The sequence below is a fragment of the Crotalus tigris genome, unplaced genomic scaffold (assembly GCF_016545835.1).
Source record: "Crotalus tigris isolate CLP2741 ecotype Arizona unplaced genomic scaffold, ASM1654583v1 scf7180000017536.10889498, whole genome shotgun sequence".
Lineage (NCBI taxonomy): Eukaryota > Metazoa > Chordata > Lepidosauria > Squamata > Viperidae > Crotalus > Crotalus tigris.
Genome location: NW_024096460.1, coordinates 4,610,035 through 4,626,593, shown reverse-complemented (window position 1 = coordinate 4,626,593; position 16,559 = coordinate 4,610,035). Strand labels below are relative to the sequence as shown.

At 44.3% G+C, this 16,559-nt stretch overlaps 1 protein-coding gene across 1 annotated transcript in view; it reads right to left on the bottom strand.

Moving 5' to 3' along the window:
• HMX2 (H6 family homeobox 2) overlaps positions 1 to 15,249 on the bottom strand; it is a 28,951-nt gene extending 13,702 nt beyond the window's left edge. The window contains exon 1 of the mRNA XM_039339618.1: positions 15,144 to 15,249. The gene's annotated coding sequence lies outside the window, so the exon portion shown is untranslated. The remainder of the gene's footprint in view (positions 1 to 15,143) is intronic.
• Between the last annotated feature and the right edge of the window lie 1,310 nt (positions 15,250 to 16,559).

Here is a 16,559-nt window from a genome sequence, read left to right as displayed (position 1 = left end):
TTTCCCTCTAATAATAAGAAGAGTCACATTGTCTCCCTGGCACAAAGGTCCTCCTTGACACAAAATACAGCTGCCTTGCACAGATTTAGTATTTTTCCAACCCACATGTACAAGAACACCTTCTCCTTTTCCTTCTTCTTCATCTCAGGCCAAGGGAATTTGGATCCCTCCTCTTGTCACTGTACAACTCCCATCATCTTCATCACAATGGCCAGCAATAGCAATGAAGAATTCAACTCTCTGGCACTATTTTTGGAGGGATGATAATGTCAACAGCATCTCCAATGCCTTCTTTCCTTCCTGGAGATTTTATGTAGGGAGAAAATCATATATCATATATTTTTGTGTTCCAAGATGCTTCTGCTTTGGGCATCCTCTGGCTCAAGTCAGCTGCAGTCTATGAGGTTGTTTGGTTGTGGCAAAGCAGAAAGTATGACTCTTGCCGGCTTGCAGCATAAATAAACAGAAAAATCACACTGCTCTTATTTAATAAGTTGTCACGAAACCTTGGTGGAACAACCTCGTGGCTTCTGCAGGCCAGAAATAAAAGACTGAAAGTTGTTCTTCTGCAAGCTTATGTGTAATGGAGGACTCTAATAAAAGAGCTAACTTTAGGAGGGGAGCAGAGGAAGTAGAGTCTTTTATCTTATTGTTAAGTACAAACCAATCTTTGTAAAGGGCCACATATGTACATATATGCATATATGTATTTGAACAAGGAATGTGTGCATAGTTATGAAAATCTGGAAGGATCTATTTAGGATATGGAGGCACTGGGGGATTAAGTGGTCATCATGGCATATAATCCCATTTCACTTCTAAAAAAAAGAAAAGACAGTCCACTCTAGAGTCACTCCTTTGCTGAATAGCCAAAGGAGAGAGAAGTTTAATATTACATAATTCTTAAATTAGGTTCCAAGAGAAGCTTCTCATCTTTAGTCAAGTCAATGCCTCAGAGTAGTAAGATGGGAGACACAACTGGAAGAAGAGAATTCAGGAAGGTGGCAGAAAAATCCATCCTTGTACAATTAATACTGTCAATTGTCAAGAAAGAACACTGTGCCTTAATCAACCACACTGTCCAGGCAAGGACTAAGGAAGGACCAAGCAGGAAACATTAAACACTGGATGGAGTAATGATAGATGAAAAGTCATGTATAAATGAAATGCTCTGTGGATTTTCTCAATGTATTAGAAGTCAGTGAACTACCTTCCACGTCAACTGAAATTTTTAATAGGTATAATTGTAATAGTTTGCAAATATAAACTCAGACAGGGGAATAATAAAGGGAACCTGGCTACAAATATTGAATATCCACAAGAAAAACATAAAAGTTAATTACATAGGAAGCATCTGAGATTCAGAGACAGAATTTAACTCCTCCAGACATGTAATTTTATTTCAAAATGCAAAAGTGATAACTTCTTATAAATTCAGCATTTAATAAACTTTTAAGATAAATACCTTGCTGGCTGTGGAATTCTGGGAGTTGAAGTCCACATGTCTTAAAATTGTCAAGGTTGAGAAACACTGCTATATATAAATCCAAATGTTCATTTCAAAACTTAAAAATACAAATCTGGCAAACGGGTAAAGATATGATTACAGTGTAGAAGAAAGAGTTTAGCAATTGCAATTTGTAGTTCCCTGCTGAAACTACCTCTTCCATCTAGCTATTATATCTATCAACCTCAGCCTGGGGTCCTCTGAGCAGATGGAACTACACCCTACCCTTATTCTGACTAACATTAAACACTATAAATTGGATGGAAGATGGACACATGGAAGATTCAAGAACCACATCTTCTTTTGCAACTGGCCATTGTTCTACCATATTTGTGTAGATAAGGAATTTTTGCAGCTATTTTCTCTGGAGAGGTCAATATGATACCTATATGGAAAAGTATTAGCCCAAAGTACTACCCAAACAGTGAAGGGAAGCAGTAAAACCAGATTGTTCCTTTGGTTACATTTCTAGCAATCCAGACCAGCATCCTATTTCTAACAGGCAGAAGATGCTTCGGTGACATTCAAGAAACCATCCTAGTTTTGTCCTTCAACACTTGATGGTTTTTTTTCCAGGCCTGTTCATTTTTTTTTTTCAAAAGCAAAGAGCAGTGAAAGTATAATGACAAACACGTGTAGACAGACCAGTTCTTCTATGAATTTTTTATCTCACGCTGTGCTCTCTGTTCTATTGCTGAGTCCAAAGATAATGGTGTGGAACTTATCCAATCATGCAGAGACTACAGCAGGCACATATAAATACTTCACCGGGAGAAATAAGAAATGTTTGTGCATAAAGTGTTGTGTGTACATACATGTGCACACACACACACACACACTCACATGCACACAGTTTTGTGAGCCAGGCTCAATGAATTTTGCTCAGATGGTCCCACATCCATGGCTTCTGAATCCACCTGGCTTCCACTCCCTGAAACATGAGACCCTCCCTGAAGCAATCAAGTCATTTCAGCCCAGAGCCAGCGCATGGCTCTTTTTGACGTGCATCCAGGCACGGTGAGTGCAATGCGAGAGAGGCATATGCTCCAATAGGTCAGAAGGAGCCCTGGGTGAAATGGTGATAGATTGTGCTTGGAGAAGAGGTGGAGGAGAATTTACAACCAGGCCAGACAGGGCGTGAAATCTGCCCTGTCAGAGCTAAATGGGTGCATTTTATACACCCATTTCAGCCTAAACTTGTTAAATGGCCACATCTGTCAGGAGAAGAGAGAGAGGAACCTATCTACGGTAGCAAGCGGCAACGCTTTTGTGCTTTTGTTGATGTCCTTTATGGATGTCTGGAAATCATCATCTTTACCAAACAGCCATTTTACTCTATGGATTTTTGTTCAGTCTGGAAGGAGAAGCGAGTCTGTACTGTACTCCCCAAGAGTTGAAATGTCTCTGGCAGCCCTTTTGATTAGGACTTTCTGATCAATAAAGGGAAGGAACTGAATCCAAAGATGGCTTACAGCTTGGTGAATTATGATTTTCATTTAGGGGTTAACGTCTCCCCACCCTCTTTCTTCCTCCCGGACTCCAGGCTAGTGTTTTGCTCAGCTTTTAAGCAGATGGGTTCTTGGACTCAAACTAAAAGCCTGGCTGCCTGGTGCTCTAAAATGAATTTTTTTAAAAAAAATCAGGGATTTTTTTTTTAAAAAAATCAATTTCCTATGTTGAAGGAGTGTGGTCTCTGTGTGTGTGTGTGGGGGGGGGGTTGAGTGTGTATTCATTCCCAGGTGGGGCTAGAAAAGTCATTCATCTGCCAGTGATGAGGCAGATGAGACCTTTTGTCCTGGGGGAGATGGTTGATGCCTTTTCAACCTTCATAGGATAAAGGGGAAGAAAGGGGATACCCTATTTGGAGGAATCAGTGGACATTCCCAATCACTATGGATCTTTAGGCATGATTGAGATGGATTGTTGTTTGCTTTGCCCTATTCCTTAGGCCTCTTTGAGTCTCCAAGAAGGGCTGTATTCTCTCTGCTAAGGATTCAGTATATCGTTTCTCAGCACCATCACCTCAAATTTTTCTTAAAGAAGATGGCTGCTTATTTGCCAGTTTCCTTATTCATCAGCTTTCATCCTTTCCGCATCCCAAATAGTTGCCTGGCTAGTTCTGGTTCCATATCTCCTGCTCTAATAGACCTTCCTGGTCACACATCTAAGGCAGGCTCTTACCACCAACACCATCCTTCTGTAGCACTCTTTCTGCCCTGGTGTCTTCCTCTGCTTATTTCACAGTATTTTAATTTGGGAGATGCTAGATGGGGTGCTGGAGAAGGGAAGCACAAACTTACCCAAGGAAGCTTATACAGAAAACTACAGAACCCTGGTTGGCAGGCTCTTCCCATCAACCCCAAAGACAAAGAGGAAAGCTAACCAACTGACCGGCAAGATGTGTGGTGCAGTTACAAGCCAGTGGCTCAAACTAGAAGGACTGTAATGTGGGCTTAGCAATAAGTACAGCAAATGTTACATCAGTGTTTGTGTGCTGATTCAAGATCCAATGAGTAGCATTTGGCCAAAACCATCAATATTGGAGAAAACATTCTGCACATCCAGGAACTCTGCCTGACGAGGCAGATCCCTGGGATGAAAATCCAGGGCTGATACTAGGGGAGGAAGCACAAACATACTAGATTTCAAGGTGAATGATATGACAACACATTGTAGTTCAAAAGGATGGGGAAAGATTATAAGACTATCAAACGCACAGTCTTTAAGAAAAAGTCCTTAAATGCAACGCCATCTCCCTTAGGACCCATCTAGAATACTCCAAGGACATTTGCCTCCCCCCAATCTAAGTTTCTTCTCTCTATAACCTGTGACAAAGTTTTTCTTTTTTCTTTTTTGTATTCTCCCTATTGAAAAAAATGATGGGGAAAGTGGAAATGGTGGCAATTCTTAGGGCTTGCTGTATTTAAACTGATTGCACTTATAGTCCTGAATGACACTATCAACCCATTGGGTTGTTTGAAACACAGAGCCATCTTTTGGATAGGAGTCTCTCATGCTTGAAGCCTGGGGCAATTAACCTTCATTGAGCCCCTTCCCCATTAAAATGATCCTGTTTAATTTCATCCCACTCTTGCTTAATAGAAAGCAGTGGAAACAAAAGCAAAGCAGCCTGTTTGCCGAGGCAGGAAAAGACATGTGGGGAGCTAAGATCCTGCAGCTTAGGAGTAGCGTCAGTTCTTCAAGTGGCCCCGAGCAAGCTTTCAAAGGTCCCTAATAAAAATTGATCGTCCCTGCTTTTGCAGCGCCTAGAAAATAGGCTTGTTGAGAGCCTGTAATATTGGGAGCAGGTTTCCCCCCTGAAATGACAGATGAAGTCATAAACAAGTTTGATCTCCGAATCAAGCTTCGATAAATATTAAACACAGTCTCCCCCCCCTTGCTCCCCCCCTTTGCCACGTGTGGATTATGATATATGGAGCGTCCAAACTTTAAAATAAGGAAATACCAGAGAAAATGATCTCAATAAATTTTCTAAGTATAAACGTTGATTATGTTTCGATTTTCATTCAAGAGGCTATGCTGGCTGGGTTTCCCCCCTCCCATTCTTTCTTTTTTGTGCCAGTGACATCTCACCATAAGCTTCAGCAGTGGGGATGGGGAATGGGAAAAGTGGAGAAGCCCCCCCTCCTTTTGAAAAAAAAAAAGAGTTCTTGCAGTGTACAATTTATGTAATCTGTGCCTGGAAAATGAATTGTGTAATTTATTGGAAAACAGAAAAGTCAGGCAGATTGGATCAGCATAGCCTATCCGAAGCCCCCTATCCATCAAGTTCCAATTAACAACCTAACCAGAGAGCTTTAATGTGTTTCCAATCTAGTGGCCTGATAGACTCATCAATTCCTCAGGGAGAAATTAAGAAAATCGACCGCCCCTTGGCGTTGCAGTGTCATTCCTTTCTGCAACTATATGTCAAATTAAAAACACAATTAAAATTTAAACTGTTTCAATCAGAGGGTGCCCCGCAACCTATGTTTCACTTAATAGAACTTTGATGAAAATCTGATGCTTCCACTCCATCATGAAAGCTGCTCCAGTTTAGGAAAGCCAGAGACTCTTTGGATTTATTTTAAGAAGGAGAGTGGAACAGAGACTAGGTGGCCACCAAACCTGAGAAAGGAAGCCAGAAGAGAGAGCCACCAGCTCAAAGGGAATCCCTTCAAGGCCCCCTGCCTTATTACCTTCAACCCTCAGCCTCCCAATCAAATCTGATCATTGAATTGGTTAGGATCAGCATTTTCGCCATAGCCTAACTTACTAGCAATGCTTTAGCTGATAATCAGAGGCCTTCCTGTTGTTGTTGAACTACAATTCCCACCCGTGTCTGATGGAACTGGGAGTATAACATCTGGGAAACACAGCTACCCATTCCCCATACACAAACATACATGCACTTTAGCTCACATAAAGCCAATTCCTCTCCAATCCATGTGGAGTTACATCTGGAAGGGACAAAGGAGAAGTATAAATGGAATATAATGAAGGTTTACACAGGAACTGTAGTATTTAGTTACATTCAATTCACCTTTCCCAAACCAGCTCTGAATTTGCCTTCTAGGCATAGAATTGTGGGTGGGAGGGGACAGCTCCTTTTGCCCCTTCTTTAATCACTTGGTGATCAGTGATTAAAGTGGATTAAGAAAAATCCATTTTAAGCCCTTTCAGCTTCCAAGAAGCATTTTAGAATTAGACCACCGTGTGCTTTTTGTGTGTGCATGTGGTTGTGTCTGTGTGTATATGGTTTTCTTTCACTTGCGGGAAAGCAGTCCTTCGGCGTTTGGGGCTTTTCGTTGAAGAACCCCTAAACTTTACCCCGCCACCCCCAAACTGACTGCCCTTCTGATCAGCCCTTCGGGAAGGTTCGCCAAGGAGGCGCTCGCTGGAAGGCTTCGCGCTTCTTCCCTTCCCCTGAAGGGTCTCCCGGGGCAGCCCCTTCATTTGAATTAAATGACAGACATCTCGCCTACGGAGGGAGGGTGCATTTTAAAAGCCCGAGAAAAGCCCCCGCCATTCGCAACAAGGCCCTCAGCGCTTCAAACTCTCCCCGCGGCCCAGCCCGCCCGCTGTTTTTGCTCAAATCCTACTAATGTTCACTTTCTAGGATCCACAATTAACGGGGCCATCGATTAATCGACCCCATTTTCAGATTCATCCCAAAGAAGCCCTTTTCCGCTTCTAGCCTCCCTTTAGCCCTCCCCGCTTTAATCCCATGAAGGTTAAATAACCGAACTAGGAAATCCGAGCGGATTCTTCGCCGGCTTTCCCCCTTGCAGGCCGACGGAAGCAAAAAGTGGAGCTGGGCCTGCAAGGAGGAAGCGATCAACAGCGCCCGGAGTTTTCCTAAAGCACCGGAAAGTTCCTCTTTTCCATTTGCCTCTGCTTAGACTTTCCCAAAGTCCTTCAGAGCTAGTAAACCGGGCCTCCGGGGACTGGCAGTCCTGGCACACATTGAGGGCATCACGTAGGGTGAAGCTGCTTTAAAGTCACTTGACCATGTTTTTTTGAGAGAAATCCCTCCGCGCCTTAATAACATGGCGGGATCTGCGCAGAGTGTTATTAGTCGGCAGGGTGTTATTAACCGGATTTTTGTTCGGATAAAAGGCTAGAGAAGTTCCGAAAAATGCAGCAGGAGTAAAGGTCCCTCATCCTCTACCGTTGCAGCTTCGAGGCCCAATAAGCTATATTTGGCAAAGGTTGATTCTAACTAAAGGGTTTGAAACCAAACCAGGAAGAATGGATTATGATACAGGTAGTACTCGACTTACAACAGTTTGTTTAGTGACCCTACAAAGTTACAATGGCACTGAAAAAAGAGACTTATGACTGTTTTTCACCCTTATGACCATTCCAGCATCCCCATGGTCACGGGATCAAAATTCAGATGCATGGCAACTGACTCATATTTATGACCGTTGCAGTGTTCTGGGGGGGAGGTATCTATCACTTGATCACCTTGTGCGACCTTCTGACAAGCAAAGTCAATGGGAAAGCCTGATTCATTTAACAACCGTGCTGCTAACTAAACAATGGTAGTGATTCACTTAATAGCTGGGGCAAGAAAGGTCATAAAGTGGGGCAAAGCTCACATAACAAACGTCTCATGTTACAACAGAAATTTGGGACTTAAGTGTAATAGTAAGTCGAGGATTACCTGTATTTCTGTGATGTGATAAGAAGCTGGAATCCTCTGTAGCTAGAAAACTAGTCCATGAAGAAAGAGGAAGGTCACATTTTAACTCTTTCCATTCTGCTAGCCTTTTAGCACTGGATTTGCTTATCCTACTTCACGGCCTAGAAACGTTTGTTAGCTAGGCTATATGTAATGAATTGTGCTAGCTGACAGCTGCACTATTCTCTCCCCCCCCCCTTAACATAAAGTATGCTAACTCTAGGGCATACTTGTTATAGTTTCCCATTTCAACAATGACAGAAAACCATGTCCCCGCTTTCGGGCAACTGGCATCAGCTACAGTTCTAGAGGCTACAAAAGACTGCATCAATGTTCCAAACTCAATTTGTAGACATCAGTGCAATCCAAATAACCTCTGGTTAATCAGATCCATTTACTCCAGGAAATGTGTAGCTGCCAGGCTAGAAACTGGGAGACTGTCAGTTCTAATCCTGCTTTAGGCACAAAGCCAGCTGGGTGACCTTGGGCTGGTCACTCTTAACTCTTTCTCAGTGCTAGGAAAGAGGCAATGGCAAGCTGCTTCTGAAATCGATGCCAGAGACACTGCAGAGACTTACCCAGGCATTAACCACAAGTCAAGCCTGACTTGAAGGCGCATTCTTTTCTTTTGCTAGTGCCCATATGATTTTGATTGGGCTAGCAAGCTTTCCAGAGCTGCCATAGCTTCTCCCTCCCTCCCTTTCAGTTTCTGGAAACAGTGAAATGTCTCTGAAATCACACTTTGCATGCTGCCATGGGAACAGCCATTAATAGACCTATCCTCTTTGAATTACTCCAATCCTTTCTGTGGTTGTTGCTTAAGAACTAATGATAGCAGTAGATACGGAATTATGGTAATACAGTCCACAGTTAAAGCTAAACTCTTGCACTCTCTGAAATGAAAGGCAGCGGTATGGAACTCAGTGGGATTTTGCTTGTGTATTCCAGGGCTTTACCTCCAGATACACTTAACATAAATCACATCAAACCTAATTAAATTTAATTTAGAGTTAACTGGTCTTCCCAATGCCCTTCAAAAGTCCTGGAGCAACTGGCAATCTCTCTAGGAATTATGGAATATGAGGGTTGGAGATTGAAGAAGGCTCAAATAAAATGTTTGCTTTGTCTTCCTGAACCTATTTAGGGAGTAATTATTCATTCTAGCAAATACTTTCCCATTGGGTGCCTTCCAAATGTATTAGTCTGTAACTCTCAGCAACTGCGGCATGAACTGAATAGTGGCAATGGGAGCTGTTGCCCAATGTATCCAGAGGGATGGGAAAAAAAATGAGACAACCACAAAATGAGACTCAAGTTCAGGCAGTGGCCTTCCAGGGAGAGAGGCAAAATCCTGAAGAGCCACTAAGTGGGAGACAGCTTCTGATGTTCATTACCATGTTACTCACAACATTACAGTCTTTATCAATGAATACATCCACAATCTCTTGCATATTACCTGACAATACTAGCATTGAAAATGTGGGTCTTCCTTTGAATAAAAAAATCCCTCAAGAGGAAAACATGCATCGCTCTAATCCCTTAGATACAAAATGACTCTTATGTAGATTTTCTAGTAGTTAAAAGAACAGCCCAACGGACTGATAAATCGTGTGTGATTTCCCTTCACCTAATACAGACATTTTTTTTTTTCAGAACAAACCATAATGGTCTTCCCTAGGATGATGGCGGTTTTGACTGTTTGTTGCCTACCTTTATTATTCTTACAAATAACTCAAGGCAGCATACATATCCAACACACCTTCCTCCTATTTTCCACACAACAACAATACTATTGTTAGGTGGGTTAACATATAAGGTTTTCTAACATCATCTGGGCATTGTTGAGATGATGGAAAGCTTGCTTTCATTAAGGTGAGCATAACAATAGTTGGTTTGTAATGAACTCTTGCCTCAGTGGTATATATCTATCTACACACAAAAATGACTCACTTCATTTTCTATAAATGGAAAACAATGATACGGTATCTCTCAAAATAGGCCAAACCAGGCTATTTGAGCTCAGGAGAGGGTTGGTAGGGGGAATTTTATTATTCATTTAAAACATACAGCTGATTTCTGAATTTCAGATTCTAATACAATTCTCATTGGAGTGAAAATAGAAGTAATGGCCCTTTCCCCTAATTCTGTGGCCCTTTCCCCTAATACTATGTTTTATTCATTAATAAAGTGACAAGTAAGTAGCTAGAGCTAGTAGGATGAGATGTAATCTGCTGGAGTCAAACTGGAAAAGTCTGTTTTGGTCACTTAAAAATAATTTATACGTGCAGATGAGTGTGAAACTGGATTCAAAGTGTGGCTGCAAAAGGGCTCCTAGCCATCCTCACTATAGTATAGCTGAGCAATTCTTAAAGCATCTTCAAACATAAGCCAGGCCAGCTGAGGAATTCTGGGAGTTGAAGTCCACAAGTCATAAAAGGGCCAAGTTTGAAGACTCCTGAGCCAGGTACTTTTTTTTTTTTTTTATTAAAAGTTTTATAAATTTTACAAAAAGACAAAAACAATACAAAACAAAAGACAACATATACAAAAAAGAAACTAAACATTACATATATATATATATAAAAAAACCCCATCCCCCTGAGCCAGGTACTATTGAGGAGATGTAAAGTCATTCCTCACTATTATACCATCAGCACACCAACAGCTGGATGGATCAAGAAGATGCTAGAAATCACAAGTTGGGTTCTTGCTTTGCTCCCATTGCTTGCATTAACCAAGACGTTCTTTTTCAATATCACTCATGACCTGGCACTTAAAACTGTAATGCACTCATTGCATTGTTGGGCTTTGACTACAAAAAGACTCATCAGTTTGAGAAGTTTGAATGCCACTGGACTATTTCCATGAACGAGGAAAAATAGAGCTGAGCCCTGATGCTCTCCAGGTAAGTTAGGGTAAGAATGTCCCATATTCCAAACATTTCAGCCAGACTGATCATCTGAATCCCAACACACCCACAAGGCGGGGGAAACTGCTGTGTACCAATTGTCATTTAAAAGAAAGCTACCTTGTGTCCCTTTTTGGAAAACAAAAGAACATGTTTCATTTATCTGAGCCTGACAATTTGCACAGTAATGTCTTGCAAATATAAAGAACCCAGAAGTAATTAATGGGATTGCTATATTTGCAAGGTTTGTTAAACCATGGTTTACAAACCATAACCAACGTGAGAGCTAACACAACACATGATACTTTAATAGGATGTCTTGGCCCACAGATCACACTAGAATATAGGATGGGTTCCAGGGATACACTGAACCACAAAGAGTTGGCCACATTTTATCCCAGTGTATTCAGTGTATCCTATAAACCTAGAAAAACCTATGGAAGTGTTCATTTTTTCTATTTTCCTTCCTTCCTTCCTTCCTTCCTTCCTTCCTTCCTTCCTTCCTTCCTTCCTTCCTTCCTTCCTTTCCCAGAATCATAGCATTTGAGCAGGGTAGCCCGATAAATATTTTAAATAAATAAAATTATTTTTAAAAATGCTGTAGTAAATAAGAGCTTAGATGTTCATGGTAGCACACGATAGGATCACAGCCATTACTGTCTTATTTGTTTTAGCTTAGTATGTTGTACAAAAGCAGCCACTGTCAATCCCATTTTTGTCCCCTCCCCCAAATTTCAGGATCCTTCCTTTATCTTTCCAACCAGACAGGATGTGACCAGTTTAAGAATATCCAATGAGCTACAGGACCGAATGGAATCCACATATGGTGCTATGGCTCAGGGCAACCTGAGCAAGCATGGTGTGATGCTATTTTGTTCTTAATTCCAGACCACACCACAGTACCCAAAACCTCCCCCTCCATGTAGTACATTAGGAGAAATTGGTATGCTCAACTTTTTTTTCTGTTTGAGTCAAGTTTATGTCTTCAGAGAGTTTTGCCTTCTGATTTAAATTATGGGGAAGGATTTTCTATGCAATCAAGAATATTGTAGATAATGCTTTGATTCATTTCTACCGCCTCTTAATAACTGACAAAGGGCAAAAGTGTTGTGTTGTCAACCAAAGCCAAGCACAAGGTCAATGGTGAAGCAGGTATTGAAGGCTTTGTGTTAGCTCAAGTTGATCTCACCGGTATCCTTTCTAAAGTATCCATGAAAACCCAACTCACGTTCAGCCAGCACAGATGCTGCTGAGCTTACAAATCCTGCTACTGGAAGCATGCTGGAAGCTCTTGGTCAAGAACATTTGGGATAGAGGGGAGGGCAGAGATTTCCCATTTCTAGTTGTGTCCGAGAGGGAATATCAACACATGCAGTTTATGCTGCTGAAATTCCCTCTTCCGCACAAGTAAAACGTGCGGGCATCCTCATCATCCTGCTCCAGAAGAGCCTAGATCCACAGATTCACAAGATCTGTTGCCCTTGTACGCCGCGAGGCTGTCTACCTGATATGCTACAAATTGTACTCCTCTAACTGAAGGAATCGTTTGGCTGGGGTTTTCCAAAAGGCCAACTTATGCAACATTTAAAATTCTCAATATTTTTCCAGGAGGGGGTTGAACTCCCCACGAGAAGCCACTGGCCCACCAATGGGGGGGGGGGGCTGAGTGACAAACTCGTTGAAACGCTGTGAGCTTAAGCGCACTTTCTGGATTTATTTCCAAATAAATATTTCGGGTGAGGATTGCCCTGTCAGCCTGGGTATTTAAATAGATATGGTAGGTAGAGTAGGCAGACATGTTATCAGATGGTTTAATATCCTGATTACTGTGACCCCATTCTTCTAATGTGTGCCTGGGTGGGAGGGAAGGAGGAACCACTGTGTATCTCTATAAATAAGAACTCGGATTAACGCGAACAGTCCCTCTCCAGATTTACTAGCTTAATCTCATGCATATTTCTTTATTGCGAAGGATAAGCGAGGCTTATTCTCAGAATTCACAGCAGTTTGCCTAGCTCTAGGGCAGGGGTAGGCAACCTCGGCTCTTTTATGACTCATGGACTTCAACTCCCAGAATTCCTGAGTCAGCATAGGATAGCTGTCTCAGGAATTCTGGGAGTTGAAGTCCATGAGTCATAAAAGAGCCGAGGTTGCCTACCCCTGATCTAGGGACTAAACGGCAAGCTTAGTACCTCGGGAACTACATCTTTTAAACATCTCTATAAAATATACCAAGTTCAGTTCAAAAGAAGGGAAGCAACAGGGCCTTTCTCCATCTTGACGCTGTTTGCCAAACTTCTAGAACAAGGGTCTGGCTGGCTGAGGAATTCTGGGAGTTGAAGTCCAGAAGTCATAAAGTGGCCAAGGTTGAGGACGACCTCGGAGATCCTCTAGTAGTCCAACCCCCCATGCTCGAGCAGGAGGCTCTGTACCATTTCGTGTTTGGGGACTTTAGCTTGTGTAGTTACGACCTAGCGGGAGAGCACCACGTTGGGCAATCTTGGCCCCCAGCTGCCTCCAGGCTGCCTGGTCCTCAAAGAGATGCCCATTGATTCCAATGCAGTGGCGCGGTTAGCTAATGTTAGGCTAGCCCAGGGGTAGGCAACCTTGGCTCTTTTATGACTCGTGGACTTCAACTCCCAGAATTCCTGAGCCAGCCACGCTGAGGGGAAAGGGAGAGGTTTCCAAGTTGAGCCATGCTGGCTCAGGAATTCTGGGAGTTGAAATCCACGAGTCATAAAAGAGCCAAGGTTGCCCATCCCTGGGCTAGACTGAAGGTTGGAAGAAAGTCTACAGCAGGGGTCCTCAACCTTGGCAACTTTAAGACTTGTGGACTTCAACTCCCAGAATTCCTGAACCAGCCATGCTGAGGGGAAAGGGAGAGGTTTCCAAGTTGAGCCATGCTGGCTCAGAAATTCTGGGAGTTGAAATCCACGAGTCATAAAAGAGCCAAGGTTGCCCATCCCTGGGCTAGACTGAAGGTTGGAAGAAAGTCTACAGCAGGGGTCCTCAACCTTGGCAACTTTAAGACTTGTGGACTTCAACTCCCAGAATTCCTCAGCCAGCTTTGAGGACCCCTGGTCTACAGGGTTGATTCCCAAACATTGTATGGTCGGGGCAGGGAGGGGGGCTTGCCTTATTTTGCGCAGATCCTGCCCTCCTCGCGCCGCTCTTTCCAACCAGAAAGCGCCGCCGATGCCCGACATCTGCCCCAGCTGCGCTTCTTGCGCCTCCAGCGACAACTTGACGCAAAGCCAAACATCGGCAGCTGAACACTTTTCCCCTCCCCGCGTGGCTCCCTGCGTCCAAGGGCGGACGGTCACTTATTCGTACGCGCTCATTAAAGGCACCGGCAGCATCTCCGACCTCCAACGCCACCACCACCACTACCCCCCGCCGCCCCCAAGTCAGGAACTGAATTGAAACCCTCCCCCTAACTTTTCACCCACCCAACTGCGGAGAAGAGAGCGGCGTTTTCGGACCGATGGCCGCTTGCGCTGAGGTTGAATTTTGATGCACCACTCGCGACTGGGGTGGGGGGGTGGAGGTAGGTGGGGACCCTTGGTTCCCGTCTGGGCTGACATTCCGCGTGGAGCCCGGCATAAGGGATAAACCACGGTTTGGTGAGCCGGGTTGACCCCTTCCGCAGGCCGAAGGGAATCGTTGGGTTGGGTTGGGTTGGGTTGGGTTGGGTTGACCCCAACTGCAGCCCGGATCTCCCCGCCGCATCTCCGGAGCCTCCCCCCCCATGCCAAACGGGGGCACCTCCTTGCCCGGGATCCTTCGCTTGTTGGGTTGGGTTGACCCCAACCGCAGCCCGGATCTCCCCGCCGCATCTCCCGAGCCTCCCCCCCTCCCATGCCAGACGGGGGCACCTCCTTGCCCGGGATCCATCGTTGGGTTGGGTTGGGTTGGGTTGACCCCAACCGCAGCCCGGATCTCCCCGCCGCATCTCCCGAGCATTCCCCCCCCATGTCAGACGGGGGCACCTCCTTGCCCGGGATCCTTCGCTTGCTTCCTTTGCCAGCTTCCCAAGGTCATTAGCGCCGGCGAAAAGAGCACCGAGGAACAATAGCTTCATTTGAGACCGTATTTTACAGACGTTTGGCGATCAATAGGAGCTGCCTGCTGTTTTATGCCGCGCCGATCTGTTAATACTCTTAATGGGCTTCTCGCTCTTTTTTTTTTTTTTTTTTGCACACTCCGTGCCACGTCGATAGAGCAAAGTGATTGTGACAGGGGCACTTGCAGCGGGTGGGGGGGGGGGTCTGTGGCAGAGGAGAGAGAAATCTTTCTTCCTTACCCCTCCGCGCCCCGCGACTTTGGGGTTCTCCTGCGCTCCCTTAGCCAACTTTCTCCCTCCTGAAGTTCTCCCTCTTTATTCTCCTGGAGTCCTTCCCCCCCACCCTTCTCCAATTGGCCGGAACTTGCAAAGCCAAGAAAATACAAATAAAGCTACTCTAGTGAAATTAAAGGCACCCCCCCTTCTCATTTCTCAGCCCCGCCTGGAGCGAACGAGATGCTTCCAACAAGTACCATACCTCTTCAACTTGGTGCCGTTGTTGCTGCTGTTGCTGCTGCTGCTACAACGGAGCGCCGCCCGCGTGTGTCTCGCCTGGCCGCCTCTGCTCTGGGTTCTAATCTCCGCTCAGAAGGCTCTTCCCTCGCCAAGCTCGGATGGCCGGGGAAGTTTTATAACTTGGCGCTGCTGTTGGCTAAACACGGCAATTCTCTATTTACGCCTAAATAAAAGAAATACATGTGTGTTGCTAATACAAACAACCCGAGCGAGTCCTGTTCTCTCTCGTGCTCCGGAGGCAGGAGAGGGAGGCGGCAAGAGAGAGGGGCCGAATGGAGAAGGAGTGTGTGTGTGTGTGTGTGTGTGTGTTTGGGTGAAAATGGAATCTCTCTCTTGCAGAGATTTGTCATTTCAGCAATAAACAGAAGTGGCGGAAGAACGGCTGCAGGTTAAGAAAAGCCTTTGAATTGAGATCAAACAGCCTTGTCTTCTTGGTAGTTTCCAGGATGGTATTTTGAACCGTTTCTGAGAGTACAATTCACTGGAATAACCACTTCCCTCCCTCCCTCCATCATCATCACCACCACCACCACTACCACCACCAGCAGCAGCAGTACCACCACCACCACCACCACCATCGTTTAAAGAAGATGCTGCTGGCCAGTAGGTGTTTTGTACGTCATTTTTTTTCTAAGCACTTTCTGAGTCTCAGAGTGTTACTTCCTGTGTCCTGGCCAAGATGGACAAACATCTTCATTTAAATGCATCCAAAGTTTTATTTTCTTTCTTGTATTTATATGGTCACCCAACTAGCCAAAACATTGGTTGGAAGCTTAAAAACAAAATACAGCAAACATCTGGAACGGAAAAACAGAGCGACCAAGGCCACCATTCATTGCATATTCCATCCAAGATCTGTCACTTCGGGACTTTCATCCCATGTTCTGGTTCAGGGCCTGGAGGGAAACCAGAATTTCAGAGCCTTATGGAGGATCAACAGGGTCTTGACCATCCAAATCTTGGGGAGCTGGGGGGGAGGGCTGTTATTCCATTAGGCACCCAGTGACAGAGAAGGCATATCTTTTGAGTCCCACCAGATGTCACATATAATCACTGTTCAAGATTGCCCATTCTGCTGAGTATCATGGCATTGGCAGAGATAACAGAATACAGGTAGAAATAACTCAAGAATATGCCAGGAAAGGCTTTTTGGATGATGACTAGCACGTCGAGTTACACCCATAAGCTTATAGGGAGCCAGTGAAGTTCAAAAAATAGTGGTGTTACACAAATGAGCTGAGGGCTATGCCTTGTATACTGCATTTTGGACCAACTGCAGCATCCTGATGGTTTTCAAGGACAGCTCTATGGAGAGTGCATAGTCCCAACGTGAGGTGCCTAAGATTTGAGTTACCCAAATTGGTATACAAAGATCCTT